The 22,244-nt window shown below is 40.6% G+C and overlaps 1 long non-coding RNA gene across 6 annotated transcripts in view; it reads right to left on the reverse strand.

Annotated features, from left to right (window-relative positions):
• Positions 1–22,244, reverse strand: part of LOC108581646 — a 441,215-nt gene that overhangs the window by 188,958 nt on the left and 230,013 nt on the right. The gene's annotated exons all lie outside the window — the stretch shown is intronic.

Consider the following 22,244-nt stretch of genomic DNA (forward strand, 5'->3'; position numbering starts at 1 on the left):
TAAGAAAATCACTTGAACCCAGGAGGCGAAGGTTGCAGTGAGCCAAGATCATGCCATTGCACTCCAGCCCAGGCGACAGTGCAAGACTCCATCTCACAAAAGAAAAAGTAAAATCAAATAATATATATTATATTGTGTATGTTTTACAATCAATAACACTTATGCAACTTTTCACTAAATAGTCCATATTGGTCAATTTGATTATCTTTTCAATTACCATATTGTAAGATTATTCCAGAATTTATTTAACCAATTCAGATTATCCCAATAAAAACGTTTTACCTACATTTTCTTGCATTTCTCTTAATATTTGTCTAGGACAGTGATATGGTTTGGCTGTGTTCCCACTCAAATTTCATCTTGAATTGTAGCTCCCACAATCCCCCTGGGAGGGACCTGCTGGGAGATAACTCAATCATGGGGGCAATTTTCCCTATGCTCTTCTTGTGATAGTGAATAAGTCTCATAAGATCAGACGATTTTATAAAGTGAAGTTCCCTTGCACATGCTCTCTTGCTTGCTACCATGTAAGACGTGACTTTGCTCCTCCTTTGCCTTCCACCATGATTGTAAGGCCTCCGCAGCCATGTGGAACTGTGAGTTTATTAAACCTCTTTTTCTTTATAGATTACCCTGTCTTGGGTATTTCTTCACAGCAGTATGAGAACAGACTAAGACAGACAGATTTGGGTAGGACACCTGGAAGTGTGATTTCTCGGTCATAAGGTATGTATATTTAAAATTTTCATTAGAGATTAACAAATTCACTTTCAATAAGTTTGCAGAATTTAAAATCTTACTGATTCTGTATGACAGAACCCATTTCCCCTGCCATTACCAACAGTGACTTTTTAAAAATAGTTTTTATTTGCATATATTTAAGTATTTATGGGACTGAATACTGAGATTAAATGATTAGCCTGTGTGAAGGATTTTAAATGGTATCTGCCACATCAAAATTTAAATAAAATATTCTAACTGATGGGACATCTTTTAATGTTCATTGGTCATGGCTCTGAGTATTCCTTGAAATTCTTATTCTTATCTTTGCCTTTATTTCCATTTTATTTCATTTTCTTACTGATTGATGGAGGTCTTTATATGTTTGACATATTAATCCTATAGGAAACAAGCAAATATGTTCTTCTTGTCCTTTCTTATAACTCAGTTTAATGTTGAGTAGAATTTAGATGGGTGAAAGTTGGTAGGGAATTTCAAGGAAGGAATTTCAAGAAGAGGGAACAACATCTACAAAAACACATAGCTTCTAAGTGGAAGCTAGACTCCAAAACATTGAGTAGAATTTTGTGGCTGAAATGTACATGGATATAAAACAAGAAAAGTATTCACATATAATCAACCATGACTGCCATCCTAGGAAATGTGAGCTTTATTATGAAGGCCAGAGGAAGCCACCAAGGACTAAGGAACAACAGAGTGACAGGACCACACTATGAGTCCTTATTGTGGGTCAGTGTTCTTAAACTGTTCAGAATCAAGACAAAACCACCATGTTGCCCAGTTCCAGGTGGAAACTCCAGTCAATCATTCAATTCTATAGGAAGAGTGGTCCCTAGAGTTGTACAATGCAAGTGTTGGTCAGGAATCCTTTGGAGAGTCTAAAGAAAGTCAAGAAATCTCAGTGGAATTTACACACAAAAAAAGCCTTTGCATTTAATGTCGAGTTTTCAGAGATACAATAAAACCCACCCACTAACCCCTTAAAGGATCAGTTACTCAAGACTCTGAAACCCTGCTCAGGGGCTCTTATGCAACATTGGAATTTACTACTCATGAAACTTCAAACTACCATACGGTTAGGGTTAAACCAAACTATTGAAAATTTAAAATTTCTATCTTGAGACCATGGAAATGCACTCTGTAAGGCCAAGCCATTCCTGGACAGCATTTTAAAGCAGTGCCGTTCAATAGAAATACAATGCAAGTCACAAATGTGAGCCACATATGTTAAGTATAAGGTTTCTGGTAACCACATAAAAAAAGTAAAAATAAATAGATAAAATTAATTTTAATACAATATTTATCTAACTGAATATATATATATATACACAATATAATCGTTTCTCTATGTAATCAGTATGAAATTTTTTTAATTAGATATTGTACAATATTTTTTCATTCTAAGTCTTTGAAATGTGATGTGTGTTTTATACTTACATTGCATCTCAATTCAGACTAGTCACATTTCAAAGGCTCAACAGCCACATGTGGCTGGTGGCTACCATATTGGAGAGCACCATTCTGAATCATCTTTCTTAATATCATTTTCTCTAAACCCATTTTCCTCCCCCCATATTTATTTAAACCTAATTAGACCGCACTACACCTGCTGATTCTCGTGTTCCATCAAACTCTCTTCTTATACATTGTCACTATATTATGAATGCACAATAGGAAGTTTTCTCTCCCTAGCCATTTTACTTTATGCTTGGCATCCCATTGCAGAATGGGAAATGTTAATCTATTGGGGGGGAAAAATCAAATATCAGGGAAGAAGAAAAAATAGGGAATAGAAAAAATTCAAATGTCAGGGAAGAAGAAAAATATCTCCTTCAAAACAGGTAGTGTTTTATAAATCACAGCATTTTGGGGAACACATGGCCCTAGAGTAAGATCTTCATGAAGCTATTCTCTGTCCCCCTATAGGGAATTCCAAATTGGGCACTGCCTACATGAGCATTTTCTCCACACTTTAGTTTAGATTGTTGAGACAACAGTAGTGAAGACTCTGACAATCCAGGCAGTCATAATATGATAGACTACCAGGCTAGATCTGTTTATCCATGTCAACTTACAACTGGGGGGAAAAAACACTGAGCTTCAGAAATGTTGTCTATGGATAAATATAATATTCCCAGAATAAAGTTTATTTGGGAGATGGTGAGCAACATGATAACACTACTCTGATCCACATGCCTAAAAATTTAACAGAAACTTCTCTGAAAAAAAAATTAAATATGACTCTACAAATTATATTGAATTGAGGAATAGATGCTAATGATTAAATATGAAGAAAAAGGAAAAACAAAACAGCACCTCAAAATGTTTCTTATTTCTAACTCTGTAGAAATAATAGCATTAGCTACATCTGACAACATCAAAAGTAATACAGAGAATCCTCCTATGACCCCATCGCCACTTAAAGGCATTGGATTTGCAAGGGCTCAGAGACCAACAGACTTGGGGAACCTGGCTCAAGTTCAAAACCCTAGGAACTCTCTGTTCTTTCCTTCCAAGTGAAAAGAAGACACACTTGGTAGTGTCACGATTGCAGCTATAAGCGGCAGCCTTCTAATTAAAAATAAACTGAGTCCATTATTTCTATTTACAGCTTTTCCACAATTTAGCAGCAATGTGACGATAGAGAGGGAGATGTTGGAAGCATATGTTTAAAAATCCCAAATGCTTTTGAGAGCATCATTAGAGTAAACATCCTGTGAATGTGTTTCTTTACCTTCAATGCCCATCTCCAAAGGGCTTTCCAAGATGGGCAGGGCAGCTTTTGCAGCATAAACATGTTTCTCATCAGAAGGAATGGCTCAGAAAAGACATACTACAATTAAATTAGTAACTAGAAAGCCATACTTTGGACTCTAGACATTCCCTCTTGCAGTATGCTTTTCGTTTTTCCCATGGATATTGAAAAATGGTAAAGGAAGGGAGGGAGGAACAGGCAAAAGGAAGTTGGAACAGGGAAAAAGAACAGGTTAGAGGGCTTTCTGAGTAGAATATTTGATTGGATTTACACATGAAAAGTGTTTAATAAATATTTGCTGGATGAATCTTCTAAAGACCAATGGCCATCAGCCAGATATTTTGAATGCACGTGATATCGTGGGATGAGCATGGCAGAGTTTCTCAACCTCAGCAATACTGTTATTTGGGACCAGACAATTCTTTGTTGGGGACTGTAGGATGTTAGCAGCACCCTGGCCTCTATCCACTCAATTCCAGTAGCACCTCTGCCCCTGCCCGGTTGTGACCAATCTAAAATATCTTCAGACATCGCTTAATGTACTCTGTACCCTGATGGCAAAATCTGGCTGAGAACCTCTGGTGCATGGCAAGGCTTCATCCATTCATTTATTTGACAAATCTGACTTTTATGTGTTCAGCACTGATTGATATACTTCTCCCTACCCTCAAGTAGTTCCCAGTCAAGGGTCAGAGAGAATATTTAAAGTGATAAGACACAATAGTATGTAGCTTGACTCTTAGAAAGTAATTGGGCATTCTTTTTTGAGGATATTTAGAAAATATACCTTTAACTTTAATTGAAACAAAGGTTATACATTTTGAAAAGTTCTCAAATAAAAGCCCTATTAAACTTGGTGCAGGTTTCTGCTCTGCTGGAGGCTTACATATTGAAGATGAATTTGAAGGCTCTCAAAGAAACAGCAAGCCTGGCCTCTATACATCTTTGCTGACTTCATAAAAAACAAGGGTGCTGCTTTGTGACCTGCTCGGCCCTACAAGAAGCTTGTGTAACATGCAGCATGCCTTCAATCCAAATAAACTCCCTGATTATTAAAAGGATGTTTTTTTCCCTTTTGAGGTCAAGGTGAGTCACTGGAGCTTTTTCCCTGTTATTAACCGAGCACTAGATGTACAAAGCTTAGATATTAAAAGGCATTAGCCAAGGCATCCTGGCCATCTAGTTTAGCGCAAATACAAAACTTGAGGGGGAAGCTGCATTACTCACAAAGCAAGTAAACAGCCTGAAATATTAGAAGCTGAGTACACAAACCCATTCAAATTTCTATGGCCAAGTAACAAGGAGGTGTAGCCAGTTTCCTGAGCATCTGAGGCCAGCCTCTCCCCAGTGTAATTCTAAATAGAATATATATATAAAACTACTAAATTCCATTGCTAAGAACCCCTTCAGACCCCATCTAATGAAGGTAGGGAGTGGGCTGGAGGTGGGGCTGGGCATATTCTGCCTAGTGAGATTGGCCAATGTATCAGTGTATGAAAAACGTGCACTGTGGAAGCAGAACAGGGATTTTTGGTAGACAGTAAGTATCTTGTACACACAGGTTGGTGGGCCTCAAGTGGTGGTCAATCGTGGCAGTTTCAAGTATGATGTGGTTAAAGTAGTCACATCATCCCTACCCTCTGCCACAGACAAAACTTCACATTAGTTATCCTTTCAGTTGTGTGTGTGTGTGTGTGTGTGTGTGTATAACTACTGACTTACATTGATCCGGAACTGCCAACAAATCTCTACATTCTTGCAATAATATGGATGTTTATTTCCACCAAGAAGTGTGATGTTTGTAGCATAATGATCCAAGCCCCCTCCTGAACTCTGGGTCCACCCTTACCCCTTAGAAAGCAGTACAGCCCTCCTCACCCACTCCTGAAAAGGTTGCCAACCTTGGTGGAAACCAACCAGATCATTTACAGAAAATTCAAGTTCAAAAAGTATATAAGGCTGATGAACCCATCAAAAGCACCCCAAAGCTAGAATCATACTGTTTCCATAACTTTTGAATGACATTTTCCAACACAGGTTAAGCTGGTAAGAAAGGTATGAGGAAGGATGGAGATGACGGTTTTAAACCAAAATGAGCCCCAGTCTTTGTGACATCCTTGCTAATGGCCTGTTACTTCCAACACTGTTGTTTTAGCCACATAGAGGAGCTTCTCAGACCAGAGTTCAGTGATTACACTTAGATATTCCTGCCTATTTCCTACTAAGACAGACCTTAAACACTCAGAAGAGGAGGTACAAAGGATGCACACAATCTGGAAAACATTGCTGCCTCCAGGTCAAACAGACCTTGAGAAGTGCTCAGGAGGTTTCTCCCACTGGAGCTAGAGCAAGACAGGCTGATAATGGCATGGGTGTCTGTAGGTCATGCTCTATTGCTTTATCAGTAGCACCTACCTAATAGGCCTAATCCTGGGAGGAATGTCTTCTCATGAAGAGTTTCATCCACTTCCTTAGGACATGCTGCTCTTTTGATTTTCATTCTACCTGGGGCCTGGACACTGAGAATGACCCTGATCAGATTCTAAAGTCTGCCACCTCACTCTTCATATTCCTGCAGGATCTAGCCAAGGGGTCTGCAACATTTCACTGTCTTCCTTAATCTAAACTATCTAGATATGTTATTGCTTCTACACATTTTAAAATTTTGAGTGAGAAGCTATAAGAAGAGTAGCCTGAAAGGATAACTAATGTGAAGTTTTGTCTGTGGCAGAGGGTAGGGATGATGTGACTACTTTAACCACATCCTACTTGAAACTGCCACAATTGATCACCACGTGAGGCCCACCAACCTGTGTGTACAAGATGCTTACTGTCTACCAAAAATCCCTGTTCCACTTCCACAGTGCACGTTTTTCATACACTGGTACATTGACCAATCTCACTAGGCAGAATGTGCCCAGCCCCACCTCCAGCCCACTCCCTACCTTCATTAGATGGGTTCTGGGCAATGGAATGTGAGCAGCTCAGTTTTGAGCCTTTGAAATGCTTTCTTCCTCTGTCTGCTGACCTATTATAGGGATTTCAAGGCCTTAAAGGACGGCAAAACCATAAAATGGAAGAAGTCTAATCTTATGTAGAGGAGATCTTCCTGAAAATCAGGAATGCCCCCATAGGATTGTTATATGAATGAGAAATAAACTTTCGATGTGTTCAACCACCAAAATCTCATGAGTCTTTGTTAAAATAGCTTAACCAGATGTTAGCCTAACTCATACACCAGACCAATATTGTATGAAATAAAGGGGGGAAATAAACCTATATTTATGAATATCTACCAATATTTATTGAGAGTGGATCTATAATATGTAGTTATTCTGTCCTTGCCCTTTCATGCAAGTTTTCTAGTGTCATATCAAATTCAATTCCATTTATCAAACTTCTGCTGAGTACCTCCCTTTTGCCAGAGTCTATGCTGTGTTTTGGGGGAAAAATTTGATTATATCTGAAAATCAACCCCTCAAGAAACTCCCATTTCCTTTTATCCTTTGAACAATTTGATTCAGCTATTATCTATTAAGCACTAATTATATGCCAGACACTGGACTAAACCCAGTGATACAAACACAGTCCTCTTCCTTCAGAAGCCCATTCATATTCCATTTCCAGCCTCATTCTACCACCCTTTCTACAAGAAAAAGAGGATTTGGCATGTTCTGACTCACACAGAAGGTAGAAGAGCACATGCAAAATCTTCTGATGGTTGGACAAATTTAGCAGCACAGATATTTGCAGATATACAATTTGTGTCATATTCCTATTTATGTATGCATCCCAGGCTCTGTTGCTTAGTGGTTGCTACTCTCATATACATTTATGTCCTTTTATAGCTAATAATTTATTGCAAATCTAGTTTTTAGAATGTAAAATAAAGCTTCCATGCACTGCTAATCCAGGTTCTAGACAGGAGCCCAAGTATTAGCTTATATGCTTTGTAGGCTTCTTCCAGTGTGCTGCTGCCCTACAGAAAAAGGTGGGTCCTTCTAACTCTGTCTTCCTTTGGGATGACCTCGACCTTTGGTAGGCCAATTTCCAGCTGTGGAATCAGGCAGCTTAGCCTGTGAGCCTGCTTTGTGATCAAACCTTGAAGAGGTTTACTGATGTGTCTACATGGCCCAGTAGAGTTCCAGACAAATGATAGCCACTTGCTGTGTTTATGTGGAATAAATAAATGAAAGATGAGTACCTTATTAATTTGACCACTCAGAGATTTGGTTTCCCCTTTATGAGACACATTGGCCAATTGCTACTCCTAGGGAGAGTGTTTGCTAGGGATATTGAGATTGAATTTACTGGTGAGGTTCAAGAATGACAAATCGGTCTACTCTGTCATGCCAACTTTGATCAATCAATAGGAGTTCCCTGAAACACTGTGGGAGGATTCTGAAACTCGGTGGAAGATGACCACTTAGTGTATTGGTAACGCATACCATACATATATATGGTAGAGAAGTGTGATAATGAGCATGCCAGGCAGCATCATTCCTGCAGCAGGTCCTTCACTGACAACATGGTCCATGAGCAGGGACTCTGGGACCTGGGAGTTCTCAGCTATAACATAAGCAAATGAGTTCACAGACAAAAGAGATTATCGAAAAGATCAAATAAACCTTAAAAAGGTCAATGTTTTTGGTATGTAAGTATTTCTTGCCTACAGGAAAGACAATGGATCAAACGGCCATGGTTATTCCTCCATTTCAGGAGCATCCAGCAAGCACAGCTACCTATCACCTACTCATAACCAGTCAGTACCCACAGCTCACTGTACCCAATCCAGGCTGAGAGGGTGAGTTGCAATTAATATGTTGGGCTTTTGGAATCCATAATGCATTCTGACATAAAAACTATGATTTTGTGGTGACTTTGAACTCTAGGCCCCCAGGCTAGCCCATAAAAGTTGATGTATGATAATATTATAATTAACCTAAATTTTGGGTCTATGCAAAGGCCAAAGGAACATGTAATATAAGAGAAAGGAGGAAGAGGAAGAGAAATATGCTTTCTCTCCATTTGCTGGTCAAAGGGCTAGCCTTGAGCAACATTTTGAAATGGGATAAATTATTTTAGCCTCATTTCCACCTTATCTCCTCAATGTCTCTTCTGCCATCTGTTGCTGTTCTCAAAACTCATTCCTCCAGAGCATTCGAAACCCCACACTGTCCAGGTCCACCTAGACTTGGTTTCTAATCTCTCCCTCCTTCAGTGTTTCATGATGCAAAATACCCTATGTCTTATAATCAATCATAAACTTGGCTAGGACCTAGTACAATGACTCGTACCTGTAATTCCAGCACTTTGGGAGGCTGAGGTGGGAAAATCACTATAGGCTGGGAGTTCAAGACCAGCCTGGCCAACATGGTGAAAGCCTGTTTCTACTAAAAATACAAAAATAATTAGCCAGGTGTGGTGGCACACACCTGTAATCCCAGCTACTCAGTAAGCTGAGACAGGAGAATCACTTAAACCTGGGAGGTGGAGGCTGCAGTGGGCTGAGATCACGCCTCTGCACTCCAGCTTCAGTGAGACTTTGTCTAAAAAAAAAAAAGTTTACCTGGATTTTAGAAAGAAAGCAAATTGGATGCAGCAATTTCATACTAATGTGTAAATGACTTATAGCCTCCTATCTTCTCCAGAGGAATTTTCCTTTTTAATGAGGTATTATAGAATCAAATCAAATCTACAATTAGTTGACTTTCCAGCAGCATCACTGCAAAATGGACCTTTCCACAGGAGGTAAGAGAAGGAATCTGTAGGGAGGAGGACCACCTCAGGATCAAATAACTACAGCCCTGTATCTGTCCTTGTTCTTTTTCTCCTTTCTCCAAGGCAGCTCCCTGAAGCTGTTGCTTTCTTTTCTTCATAATGTCTTCCCTGCTTCTATTTCTGACTTCATATACTCTCTGTAAACTTCCAAGATTTTTATTAGCCTCTATCACAGCAGAAGCAGAAGATAATTCTGTTGTCTTTCTAGATGAGATGAGCCACCATCCTCCTTTAAGCACAGGAACTATTTATAAATAGTTTTGTTTGTAAGTCAGGAAATGCATGTATTCATACGCCCCCTCCACACACACACCCCAAATAAATGAAAAACAAACCAAACTAAGACTGTGAAAATCAACAGCGTAAGCACAGTCAACAGAAGGCACATGTCAGAAAATTGTTGAAACAATAAAGGGGAAGGCCCTCATCATTAAAATATGTTGAAGTAGAAAGTGATACTCTTAAAGTTAGTGTCTTTCTCTGTCTCTCTCCCTCTTCATGTTTTACCTTTTTCAGTGTTACCTTTACAGTAAGAAAATAGACCAGTCCCTTACATTGAAAACAGTTAATATATTTTCCTGATAATTTATTTGCCAATGTCTGAACTGGATTTCTAACAAATAACAAAAGATAAAAGATTAAAGGTGCTCTCCCTTAAGCCAGACTAAAATGCACTCAGCTAAAAGGGAACAGTTTTAGAAAAGAAGTAGGTGGGTGTTCTTAATCCCACTTTTCAGCTGGAAGAGGCCACTCAACAAGGTCATGACCTCCTGACCACTAACTATAAAACTTTTTCATTTTACCTTCTTTATTCAGGTGCAATATAGAAGGGGCACTTTTATCCCAGTTCCTCCAACCCTCCCGTTATTCCCCTCTTGTCTCCTTTTCCCTTCTTTGAGAAGTCCATTGGAGACTTCACACACACTCCATTTCCCATCATGCTGTGCAAAACAGCACCTGGGGCGGCCTGCAGAGCTTGAGAGTGGTCCAAAAAAAAAAAAAGAGGAGAGAAGCTGGCGATTGGCTGGAGAGAAGGTAATGATTTGTAATTGCAATACTTTCATTACTGTCTTTTAGCTCTTTGCAGAGTAATGTCAAGAGCTTCGTCTTTGTAGTGTTATTGGCATTTTTCATCATATTCATGAAGTGTGGGTCAATTTTCTTCAAAAGGCGCACTTCGCCAACTTGCCACAGAGACAGACAGTAATAAATTCTACTAGTGCACTGTGAAGGCTTCGTAGCTGCAAGCAACAATAAAAAGCAATGAGCTGGGTGTCACTAAGTAACTCCAGTTTACACTGCATTTTCTTCTTTTATTGAAAACTCAGAATATGAATTTATTAATGAATACACAGGCATACTTTGAAGGGGGGTGGCAGTGCAGGAGGAGTTGTGGGGGGTGAGACACCATGTCAATTTATTTGGTATTCACACTGTGTGTGCCTATATTGTATTGTTCCATCATTTCATGGCCAGGCTTACCTTGTTAGGCTGTGGCCCTCCAGAAAAAACCCGAGCTCATATAGCAACACCTTGACGTGGATCTACAGCTGCTCTCACTGTGCCTGTCTCACCTTTAGCCCCGGCTGTCTACTGCCGCCTTTCATTTTCCGCATTCATACATCAATAAGCTTTGCATGCTGACACCTAATTTTGCAGGCTACTTTGGTTATGGAGGCCGTGTTTTGCATATCACTACCCACCCCCTTCTGACACCTACTGCCTTTAAAGGGAAATGAGAAGAAGAGAGGAAGAGGCAGAGGAAAGAGAGAGGAAGAGAGAGCAAGAAAGAGAAAGCTTCTTTTCTTCTCTGCCTAATCAGAGATTTCTTTATATTTGTCAAAAGCAGATATGCCAAATCAACTTTAATTGATTCCTCGGTGGCGCTCACAGATGATTTTTGAAGGACTGGGCTTGTATTCCCAGACACACTGTTGTGTTTCCAACAAAAAAGGAGGTTTCTCCCACAAATCAAATTTTGATGCCAATTAGTTAGCATTTTCCATTCCAATTAAATTGCAGACTTGGAGACCTTTCTGATTTGGGAAGACTTTATATATATTTTATATTAAAAATGCCCTTCAGGGGCTAATAAGCAAGAAGGGAATGTCCGTGGGTGGCAGTAGGCACTGGGGGGTGGGGGACAGATAGGTGTTGTGGGCATTTTCAGCTTCTTTTTCTTGTTTATTTCACAAAGGTTTGTCAAACCCGTGGCAACCTGTTATATGACATCACAAAGGTTTTTACCTCGCGGTTAGGTGGCTAATGGCATTAGAGCTTTGACAACCCATAAAATGTAATAATCTAATAGTTTTTTTCCTGCTGTACCCCACCCTTTAAACCATCTGAGACCTCATCTTGCAAAAAGAGAACTGGGGATATAGGTAGAGAGGAAACAAGATTGATGTTAAAAAGAACAGGCTTTGGCTGGATTTGAGAGATTTTACAAACAAAACAAATAAATAAACAGCAGCACAAAATAAAACAGGGGAGGAAAAAACCCAAATGCAATACCCTTATATACACCTGTGAGCACATGACTGTGAAGATATGCCTGCTAATGACATGTCATCAAGAATTTCTAAATCTACTAAATTAAGTATTTATCATGTGTACCAGAACACTTTAAAGGGAAGAAAATGTCAGTGCAAATCTAGTTGTAATTTTAATTTAACAGTAACTAAAATCAGTTTGAGCAGTCACAGTGCTTCTTTTCCCCTTTCTTCTCCATCACATGCCCCAACCCTCTTTTATGTTTCTCTTCTGCTTGAAATCAGCCTTAAAAAACAACAGGAAGGTGTTATTTGCTTCAAGGTCATTGTCTTGGAGGCAACCCTGGGGCAAAGGTAGAGGACCTACCTACAGAGTGGGAACTCCAATCACTAGCTAGTATCTTAACCACTTCCCTTCCTATCAGCACAGGCACAAGCTCAAGTTCAGTGTCCTGTGCACCTCTGTTCACACTCATAATCTCAGTGCCCACACTGTGTAACCCGAAGCCCCTCGAGGAAATAAAGTGAAATGCCTAATGCGCCTAGATTAAAGTGCGAATAGCAAGTGTATGGCACTTAAAACTTCTGAAACACATTTTTCTGTTTTTACTCACTTATCCTCAGAACAACTGCATGATATAGGCAATGTGGGTGCCATAGGAGACATGGGCTTAGCTGGGACCACCCAGAAGAAGGGATGAGAGCCTTCTGCGGCACCGACTTAAGGTTCATCCTCATAGAGGTCATGTGAATGAGGGTCAAATGAGAAAACATATCAGCTGTGATTTTCAACTGGGATTTTAGCACCACCTGGCTGACCCCAAAGCAAGTCTTCATTTCATGTTCCAGTTTCCTTCCAAGACAACCTCATGTTTCTTATAATAGTACTCAGCATAGTTTAGACAGCCTGAAAAGTCCTATGCAAGAATTATCTCATTAACCTCTTAACAGCTCTACTAGTACCCCCATTTTACAGATGAGGAAAGTGATGTTCAAAGTAACTGAGTCCATTCCTCAAGGTCATACATCTTGCCGTTAGGGCAGAGCCAGGATTCAAACCTAGCTATCAGCCTGCGGTAGACCACCTTCAGCCTTATCTCCCCCAGAGAGACAGCAGGCCCTTCAGTAGGAATTAATATAACTAGAATTAATTTAAGTTTTAGAAAATCTGTTTTTTTAAATACCTCTCTGGCCCCCAGTAAGTGTGATTTTTTGCACAGAAATGTAGTCCACTTCCACCATTGCTAGCGAGCCAAATAGTTTCAGACTCCTCTCTTGGGTAAAATAATATTCCTCAGTTACCCCAGGTGGAAATAACTAAATGAAGAAAGTAAAATAAAATAAAATAACAACCAGTCCCCAAACCAAGAAACAAAACAGTGTGCATGTGGAGACTAAAACTCGAGTTCTAGGCACAATGAGCGAAATATGAGTTCAAAAAGCATGAGTATGCCTATGGGGTGTGTTTTACGTGTGGGGAGTATTAAACAATATTCAGTTAGGAGAAATCTTCCTGTGTGAGAGGGCTGGGTATGACATCCTCTGGACAGGCTCACCACCAGCTATAAAAAGAGGAATTATGAGGACGACTGAACACTGCGCACATTCACAGGGCACTCTGCTGCATTGTCAATTAGCATGCATGTTTCCATAATTGTTATACAAGGGAGAAATTTACAGTGTTAAATGGCCCTCAAATTCACACTTCCATGTGAGTTTTTGTTTGGTGGTGTGTCTAGTATTAGCATGGATGATTGCCTCTGACATCTCTTTGCCTCTGAAGACAAAAACCACTAACATAACAATGGGATAGGCACACCAGAGGAGAATGCTACTATTTATTCTTTAGGCTAAGATAGATGCATAGGTAGGTAGGTAGGTAGGTAGGTAGGTAGGTAGGTAGATAGACAGATAGATAGATAGATAGATAGATAGATAGATAGATAGATAGATACGTGGATATGTAGACACATTTTTTTTCTTTTTTTACTTTTTTGTGTGTGAAGGGAAGTTTCTGCTGTTCTCACATGTCCATCATTTCTTCATATTGGTCTGTTTTATAGAATGAATGCAAATTCACATTTTCAAGTTTTATATGTCACATCTTGTGTATCCACTCATTTCAAAGAGGGGAACAAGACAGACCATGACTGGAGGACTATATGAAAGATTTCATTTAACCTTGAGAAGAAACTTCTTCAAAACAAAAAAAATTCCAAGAGTTGTGAATTTCAAAGTAGATTAGTCCTTCATCTGTTTAGATAATTTTGGATATGGTGTGGTCTGAAGACAGAGACTGAACCAGATGGTATCTAAAAGTTATATTCAGTCTTTGATTCTGCAAACTTGTAACCTCCACCCCTCATACATACATATACACTCATATACCACACACAGACATCATGCACATGTATATTCACTGACAAAAGAAATACCCAAGTTACAACCTGAAGATCAATATAAAGCGCTAAACTGTCGGTTAACTAAATGCTCCACCATAGTATAGAATTTAAGAATTAGAACAACCCTTTTTGATTAGAAAGCATGCTCCTTTATTTTATAAATCAGTAAAATATGGTTCAAGGAGTTTAAGTTGCCATGGTCACACAGCAAGCTAGATGAATAACGTGTCACCATTTAGTTATTTCCAAATATTATGTTTACCCTCAAAGAAGCACTATTTACTATTTCTAATGCTATTCAAAAAATAGATCACAAGTACCAAAAGGTATTTATTTATTATTTATATATCTACCTTGTCCCATAAATAACTTAAGATAATCAGAAAGACAATTGCAAAAGAACTGCAAAATGAAGATGATAAAATGTTGTGCAATGTCATATCACTGAGATTAAATCCTTGTGTGTTAGTTTAAAAGTCAGTTACATTATTCTATCAACCCATCTTAATTTTAAAAAGATAAATAAAATATAAATCAATCAAGATAGGTGATGTTCCTGGACATTAGCATAACCATAATATTTCTGGTCATGGCTACTTGACAAGAGGAAGCTGGTTGCTTCTTGCCTCAGTCCTTTGTGTTTCAAGGAAAGACTGCAAAGTTGTCCCCCATGGGTCTTAGACCTTAGACAAATCAATCTACAATATAGTCTCATAGTAAGGAGGCTTTTGAGTGAGAATAACTTCAAGGACCAAGACAGGGTTAGGTGATAGAATGATGCACAAGAAGCAAATAATGTAGTTTCATTTCACTTTCATCAAAGAGAAGACAAACGTTAAGTCTGACAATATCAGTTTTGCCAAATATGTGAAACAAGGGGACTCTCATACCTGCTGATGAGAAAGAATTGAGTATATTATGTCTCATGTAAGGGGGTAAGTTGAGGGTTGAGATGTAAATTCAGAAGTTTCAATGTAAAGATGGTATTTAAAGCCATGAGATGGGTTAAGATCATCTAGGGAGTGAGTATAGACAGAAAGAAGAAATTCCAGGGTCTAAATCTTGGACCTCCAACATGTAGAAGTTGGGAATTTGAGGAGTATTTATTAAGGAAGACTGAAAGAGGAAGAAACCAAAGAGAGTGGGGTCTTAGTTTTCCACAAAACTTTCAGGACAAGTTACCAACTGTGCAAAGGCTGCTGGTAATTCAAGTGCAACACAACAGAAATTGATCTGGCTACGCTAGCCAATGTTGGTTTAAACAAAATCACCCTTCTCAGAAGTTATCACCTATTAATAAAGGGTATTGGGAACCACATATTAATTATAATAATAATAGCTATCACTTACTATCTACACTGTGAGAGCCTATATGTGCCAAGTGTTTTATATACACTAATTTGATTTGGTCCATACAACAAGTGCGGGAGGAGGTAGAATTGCCCTAACTCTTAAATTAGAAAATTTAGGTGCAGAGATTAAGTGACTTATCTGAAGTCACCCAGCTAAAATGTCTGAAACTGGGTTGCTAAATCCAAAACAAAATTCAGAGTTGCCAAAACCCGAAAGGCTAAATGTCCAACATTTGGGGGATTGTGAAGGGGACTGGAAGCAGCAGGCTTTGCCCATTTTCCTGAGGGCACAAACAGCTGCCACCTGGGCCAATTCGCCCAGGTTGGGTGACCAGACATCTTTGGTTAGCAAAAGACCAAAGGACTGTCTTGGGATTGCAAGCCTTTCATTGCTAAAATTGGGGAAGTCTCAGTCAAACTGCTGACGAGTGGTCACCCTTTCATCCAGTGAAACCTCTTTCAAAATGCCGTTCAGGGAGAAAGCAGCCATAGTTACCTGTCACAGGTTTAGCATTCTGTGTGAGCTTCCCTGGGGTGGTCCCAGAGCCTCTGTAGAATTCTGAACCAGCTCTTTAGTCTCTCCTCACTACTCCCACTAAATGGGACCCTGGAGTTGGAAACCAAGAGCAAGGTCACTCTCTCAGGCCTCTTTCATTGAGGGACCTGTTCACCAGGCTCCCCTTAGATTCCTAAGGCAGCCCTCTGGGAAACCCAAAGGTGCGACCCCAGTGGTACCAACCCCTCAGCTCCCCCTGGAAATTAACAGAGGCATCCTGGGCATACGGGGCCCTGTTTGTCAAATTCCCTCTCATCTACCCAGCTAATGAGGTCAAAATAGCTATGTCCATAAGGGATACATTTTCTCAATGGAGAGCATATGCCTTAGAAAACACATTGAAAATATTTATCTTTTCTCAGAGTACAGGCAGAGCAATATAGAATACTAGCTTGTAAAAATGCTCTTTGAAAAGCAGAAGAAGAAAAAAAAATCGTAAAGCATAGGAAATGAAAAGGGAATCCTCCCAAACTATGCTGCCAGTTGCCATGCGGGAGATTTGCTCGTGCCATTTGGAAAGCTTTGTTACAGGCTCAGCTGATAATATGTTGAAGCAAACACACATGCCTCAGAGATCCTGGGCTCCTTTTGGGCTTGAGAGAGGCCTGAGATCCCGGAGACACCTTCCAGTAGAGCCTGTACCGAGCTGCTAACCACTGACCATTGCCAGAAATCTGGCCTTGTAGAACTAGAAGTGTCTTAATTATATATGATTCTTCACAGAAGGGAGGCTGTTCCGACTCACTCACATCTCCAATTCACTCTAGACCCGTGGTTCTCAACCAGGGATGATTCTGCCCCACCTCGGGGGACCTTTGGCAACATATGGAGAAATCTTGGGTTGTTTCCAGTGGCAAGAAATGGACAGAACCATCTCATAGGTGGAGGCAGGACTGTTGATAAACATCCTACAATCCACAGGACAGACACCCACACCAAAAGTTATGGACCCCAAAGAGTAACAGTGCCCAGGCTGAGAAACTCTTGTCCAGATACTTCCTCTTATACTATCACCTCAAATTCACCACCGATAGAATACATTTCATCATCTTTTTCCAGACCTGTCTCACCTTCTGATACCTTAACTGATGTCAATAGTACCACTATTTTCTTAGTCACTAGGTTAAAAATCACGGGTTTTTTAAAACTTATTTCTTTCCTTTACTGCCCTCACCACACACACTTCCCCCATCTAATTATTCATAAAGTCATATGAATCTTCCCAAAATATACTTTTCTCTTATTCTCACTTCAACCTCTACCAAATTAGTCAGAACTTCCCATGTTATACCTGAATCATTGTCACAGCTTCCTGTTTCTCCTTTTGGTCTCTCTTTATTCTAACCTGTATGGGTCAGGGTAAGCTAATTGTTGTAACAAACAATCCCAAACTCTCAGTAACTTAACACAATAGATGTTTATTTCTTACTCACGTAAAGTCTAATAGGTGCCAAGAGAGATAAGGTTCTGGTCCATGCAGTCATTCGGGGACCCAGGCTCCTTGCAAATTATGATCCTACCATCCCACAGGATTTTGAAGTTCTCTCTCAGATCTTCTGCCTCTGGTTGGCAGACATGGAAGGGTTTGTGTAGGATCACATTTGGTGGGTTACCTCTGGATGTACCACAAAGCCCTTCCACCAGCATTTAATTGGCCAGGACTCAGTCACATGACCTTGCCTTGCTGCAGGAGATACTGGAAAAGGTAGTCTAATTGTATACTCAGGAGGGAAAACACATTGACTTTGGTGAATTCATGACAGTCTCTGCTGCATATCTTTTCTGCACATTCCTGTCTGATCAATCTTTCTCAAATGCCATTTAATAACATTTGTACCACATTATCATTCTGTTTGGAAACTTTTAAAATGAGTCCCAATTATCTACCTATTAAAGGCCCAAACTATATCTCCAATTAAAACAAAACAAAACAAAACGAAAACCTACTTTTTTCTACCACACCTGTCCCTGGTGCCCTAACCCAGTCGCTGCAGAAGCCTCCATCTCTCCACGCCGCCTCCTGCATCCTATTCTGTATCTTTGTTTCTGGCTTTTCCCTATTCTGGAATCCTTTCCTCTATTTCCATGAATATCAGAACCTGTAAGTCCCCACCCTTAACTCCCCAGCCCTCAGTGACCTCTTATTCTCTGAACCTCAATAACAAACAGTAATCATAGACTAAGTGATTAAAACATCCAGGAACTTGTGCTTAGCATGTATATGCCAATCATTTCTCATCTGCATGACCTCGCTTAATCTTTACAAAAACCTAAAGAGTAAGTATTATTGTCCTATATCCTACTTTTCCTTTGGAAATGGAGGCTCAGAGAGGTAAAGTGACTCACTGCCATCACACAATGGGTAGCATATGCCCTCCCAACATACCCAGGCTGCCCCTCAGACACATGGCCCCAGGGGCTTCTCCTGAATTTCTGCTAATTGACAGCTTCTTATGAGTTCTGAAAGAGGAAAAGAAAATAATACAAAATGGAGACCCTATCAGAAAGATGCCCTATTGTACTATAGTTATATAAAGGGAAGAAATCACAACTGGGCTGAGTCTCAGCCAATGTGGGGGACTGGGCAAACCAGGTCCCAGCTTTGGCATGATGTTCCAAATGGGGAGTCAGCAGGGCCAAGCAGGGACTCTGGCAGTAAACACGGAGTGTGTTCTTGCAAGATTATTTGGGCGGCAGGGACCTGGCAGGCCAGCCACTGGGGATGTGGCCATGGGTTGGGAAGGTCAGAAAAAGAGGAGCTATGTGCTCTGAAAAGGCACATTCACTTGTCAGAATGGGCTATTGCTGCACGTGGGAATGTGTGCCCAGGCTGGCACCACCAAGGCAGAGGCATGAGCTGGCTTCCCTGCAAGAACCTGCCCAAGACCTGCGTTTAAAAAAAAAAAAAAAAAATCCTTTCATGCCAACATTCCCCTTCCCTTCCAACCATGTGAAAAGGAACGTTTTACCCTGGTAGACTGAACCAGAGCAGGTTATATACCCCCTTGTGCCTCAGTTCCTTCAACTGCAGAATGGAGCTAACGTACTACAGTACTTACTTCATAAAGTGGTTGGGAGGATGACATGAGTTAATGTAATACATGCAGGATGCTTAGAGCTAAAACTATCGTGATTGTTCCTGTATCTTGTAAAATTATGAGGATAGTCCATACTCAACTTGATCATGTATTTGATTTTAGCTTTGCCATCACATATCAAAAACCCAGAGAGCTAGGTCAGCCCCTTCTTTGCTACAAAGCATCATACCCCTTGACACTGGACACTTCTACCACACATTATTGCCTTAGCTGAAGATGAGAAGGTAAGATTGTTTGTGCAGGGCAGCAAGGAGCACCAAGCCCATGGCACCTAAAGGCATCTCTACACCCACCTGACATGAAACCTGAAATTCAACCACTAGGACAAGATCCCTCTGGCCTCAGAATGTAGTCCTTAACCTTTGGACGTCGCAGATCTTCTGGAGAATTTGAACAAAGCTATGGAGCCACCCACACCTCTTCACACATGCACACACAAATTCAAATACACTTATATGTGAATCCCTTTATAACGTGGCATGGCATACAGTTTCAAGAATTCAGAGACTGTCTAAAATCTTGCCAATTTAATAGAGCTTGGTTTAAGGTCAATGCATTGAATACATACCTATGTAACTAAATTTGACAGTTTTCTTAAACAGCAAGTATTTTTGAGAATTTTTTTTACAATGAGCAGAGAAGTGGACATTGAATGTTGCAGATTATCTTATAAGGATAAGAATGAAAACAATGAGTAGAGAATTGCCCTTAGTTTTACTCTGCCACCCCTCCCTAATCCAGGATGGACAGGGACTCTCATTGCCCATTGGTGAATCAAAAACCTCTCCCTTCTGTGATCACAAAACTATGACTGGCACCTTAAGTAGGACCTTGCTGGTTCATGCCACTCAGCTGCCAGCATCCCCGAGTCACTGGGGACTCACAGGTGATGACGCTGCTCATATGTCCACCCATACTGAGGTGGCTCCTTTTTTTTCCTACTCAATGAAGGGAAGGAAAGAGTTCTACTGGGAAACTACCATATCTCCACCCCAGTCCAGCCCCAGCCTCAATTCAAGAACACTGCACCCTTCAAGGGCATTACCACATCCTTGTAGACTACTAAATTCACCCTTCCTGGGATGGCCAGGAGATTAGGGGCAAATCTTTAAATAAGTTCTGGAATAAAAACCACTGAAAACCTATATTCTGTGCTTTCTCCTCACCTACAGAGCCCAGAAAAGAAATTGGTTGGGTACTCACAGCAAGTTGCCCCAAGAAATGTGTGTTTGGGGGAAAAAAATGAGCATTTTGGACTCTGCAGCTTCCCACAGTTTTTTTTTCCATCTGAAAAGGACACAGTAGGTAGCCCACAGAAGTAGAAAATCTTGCACTGAAGCCTGAAAATCAATTTCCTCTGCAGCTCTGAGCCTACATAAGGAAGGTTCTCCATGCCAGGATCTCAACCCTGCACACAGAGGATGTATTAGTTTGTTCTCATGCTGTTAATAAAGACATACTGAGACTTGGTAATTTATAAAGGAAAGGAGTTTAATTGACTCACAGTTACACAGGGCTGGGGAGGCCTCAGAAAACTTACAATCATGGTGGAAGGGGAAGCAAACATATCTGTCTTCACATGGCGGCAGGAGGGAGAAAAATAAGAACCAAGTGAAGGGGAAAGCCCCTTATAAAACCGACAGCTCTTATGAGAACTTACTTACTATTCACAAGAATAGCATGGGGAAAACCATCCCCATGATTCAATTACCTCCCACCAGGCCCCTCCCATGACACATAGAGATTATGGAAACTACAACTCAAGATGAGATTTGGGTGGGGACAGAGCCACACCATATCATTCCACCCTCCAAATCTCATGTCCTCACATTTCAAAACACAATCATACCCTTCCAACCGTCCCCCAAAGTCTTAACTCATTCCAGCATTAACCCAAAAGTACCAGTCCAAAGTCTCATCTGAGACAAGGCAAGTCCCTTCCACCCATAAGTCTGTAAAATCAAAACCAAGTTAGTTAGTTCCTAGATACAAGGGTGGTACAGGCACTGGGTAAATATACCTGTTCCAAATGGGATAAATCGGCCAAAATGAAGGGTGTACAGGCCCCATGCACATCCAAAATCCAATGAGGCAGTAATTAAATCTTAAAGCTCCAAAATAATATCCTTTGACTCCATGTCTCATAACCAGGTAATGCTGATGCAAGAAGTGGGCTCTCAAGGCCTTGGGCAGCTCCAACCCTGTGGCTTTGCAGGTTACAACCCTCCTCCCAGCTGCTTTCAGAGGCTGGCATTGAGTGTCTGCAACTTTTCCAGATGCATGGTGTAAGCTGTCAGTGGATCTACTATCCTGGGGTCTGGAGGATAGCAGCCCTCTTCTCACAGCTCCACTAGGCAGTTTCCTATAGGACACTCTGTGTGGGGGCTCCAACCCCACATTTCCCTTCTGCACTGCCTTAGTAGAGGTTTTCCATGAGGGCTCTGGCCCTGTAGCAAACTTCTGCCTGGACATCCAGGCATTTCCATACATTCTCTGAAATCTAGGCAGAGGTTCTCAGACATCAATGTTTTACTTCTGTGCCCCATAAGCTCAACATCACATGAAAGCTGCCAAGGCTTGGTGCTTGCACCCTCTGTATCCATGGCCCAAGCTGTACCTTGATCCCTTTTAGTCACAGCTGGAGCAGCTGAGACACAGGGAACCAAGTCCCTAGGCTGCATACAGCAAGGGGCCCTGGGCCCAGCCTATGAAACCACTTTTTCCTCCTAGGACTCTGGGTTTGTGATGGGAGAGGCTATCCGCTAAGGTCTCTGACATGCCCTGGAGACATTTCCCCATTGTCTTGGTGATTAACATTCAACTCCTTATTACTTATGCAAATCTCTAAGCAGACTTGAATTTCTCTCCAGAAAATGAGTTTTTCTTTTCATCATCATCAGGCTGCAAATTTTCCAAACTTTTATGGTCTGCTTCCTCTTGAATGCTTTGCCACTTAGAAATTTCTTCCACCAGATATCCTAATCATCTCTCTTAAGTTCAAAGTTCCACAGGTCTCTAGTGCAGGGGTAAAATACCACCAGTCTCTTTGCTAAAGCATAGCAAAAAT

This window comes from Papio anubis, chromosome 14 (assembly GCF_008728515.1).
Source record: "Papio anubis isolate 15944 chromosome 14, Panubis1.0, whole genome shotgun sequence".
NCBI classification, from domain to species: Eukaryota; Metazoa; Chordata; class Mammalia; order Primates; family Cercopithecidae; genus Papio; species Papio anubis.